We start from the raw sequence: 1,781 nt of genomic DNA, 5'->3' as shown, positions 1-1,781 counted from the left end.
ATATATTTCTTTTACAACAGCATCATCGGCTAGCCGACGAGGACGTGGACCCACGCGTGGGTTACTTTTAGAGCGAATTACGCATGAGGATAAGGTGATGATAGAGTTCTCATAGGACTGCATTAGACCTGTTAGGAACAATGTCAGATTGTTTATGTCGAAGGTCGGTGTCTTATGCCGATCTTTGATCCTCCTACCACCCCCCATTAGGTAAATTTTAATTCAGGTAAATTTTCATTTTAATTCAGGTAAATTTTAATAAATTAAAATTTATTTTTATAAAAGTTCATTTACGGTTAAGTTATTTTGTTAATAAGTTTATTGCCTTAATATATTATTTACAAAACTGTAGGATAAATTTGACTTGAATTTGAGTATTCCGCATATTTTTCATACCGTCGATGACATGGTCAAGGAGCGGTTCAAGGAGTACCGCGGTGACTTACACAAGCGGTACAAGCAGTGTGTGAGCCACGAGGAGGGCGTACAGTCCGCACCGCCGCACGTGAACCATGATGACTGACGGATACTCTGCGAGAGATTTACGTCTGAGTCTTTTCAGGTAATATTTACATATTTACGATATCTTAAGGTAACAATTAAATTCACAATTAATAACAATTATTATGAATAATGTGTTCAGAAGAGCAGTAAAATAAATTCTGACAACATGGGAAAGTTAGAAGTGAACCACGTAGCTGGTTCAAAGTCATTTGTACAACTTCGTCACGACATGGTAAGAAATTACTGGTAATTAATAAGTTGATATATTCTTTCCATGCATTTATATTAACTCTATTGTCCTTTCAATTACGCAGTGAGATTCCGTCACTGGCCAGGAGCCCGGACCAGTAGACCTCTACAGAGGGACTCACTGTCGGCAGGCGACGGGATCTTGGGTACATCCTACGGCCAGTGAGAATTAGGTAAAAATTCTTACATTATAAATTTTAATTGCATTGAATTATAATAATGTCATTTGTTATGAAAATTCATATGTTTTCATTACAAGCGGCGATGGACACCTTAAACAGTCAGCCCACTCCCGATGGTACTCAGCAGAGTGAGCCAGAGATCCTGAGTAAGGTGCTTAGCACCCGTTCTGGATATGTGCGTGGGTTTGGCCATTGTGTCAAGCTCATGGCACCCGCTAGAGCTGCCTCCAGCCGATTCATTGTCGTTGGCGACAGCGCTGTACGTCGAGCTGATGTCGCAGAGAGAGAGAGGTTCAACAGCTACGGGTCGTCGTCCATGACATCCAAGAGCAGCTGGAGAGGCAGAGTGAGCGGCTGGAGAGGCTGAGGGAGGAGCAGGGGACGCAGAGGGAGGAGCAGGAGAGGAGGATGGAGGAGTCGACGAGGCAGAGAGCAGGAGAGGAGGATGGAGGAGCTGACGAGGCAGAGGGAGGAGCAGGAGACGAGGAGAATGGAGGAGCAGGCGATGCAAAGGGAGGAGCAGGAGAGGAGGATGGAGGAGCTGACGAGGCAGAGGGAGGAGCAGGAGACGAGGAGAATGGAGGAGCAGGCGATGCAAAGGGAGGAGCAGGAGAGGAGGATGGAGGAGATGCGGGCGGAGCATGAGCGACGGATGATGGAGATGTTTCAGGCTCTCGCTGCACACTTACCTACCGATGCCCCACCACCTCCACCTTCATCTTTGTGATTTTTTGTATTTTTATTTATGATGTTAAACTTATATGTATTTATGCGTTAATGAATGTGATGTGGATAAGATTGTCTGTGTTTGGATGAATGTAGTTTATGTTTGGATAAATTTACTAG

The 1,781-nt window shown here is 44.4% G+C and overlaps 1 long non-coding RNA gene across 1 annotated transcript; it reads left to right on the top strand.

Annotated features, from left to right (window-relative positions):
- Nucleotides 1–337: 337 nt before the first annotated feature.
- LOC131247284 (uncharacterized) lies at nt 338–1,279 on the top strand. Its single transcript, XR_009171602.1, has 3 exons — nt 338–562; nt 644–736; nt 819–1,279. It is a non-coding gene; the product is annotated as an uncharacterized LOC131247284 (long non-coding RNA).
- Nucleotides 1,280–1,781: the final 502 nt, after the last annotated feature.

The sequence above is a fragment of the Magnolia sinica genome, chromosome 5, assembly GCF_029962835.1.
Source record: "Magnolia sinica isolate HGM2019 chromosome 5, MsV1, whole genome shotgun sequence".
Classification (NCBI taxonomy): Eukaryota; Viridiplantae; Streptophyta; class Magnoliopsida; order Magnoliales; family Magnoliaceae; genus Magnolia; species Magnolia sinica.
Note: the sequence above shows the minus strand (reverse complement) of the source record. Positions and strands in the feature narration are given on the sequence as shown.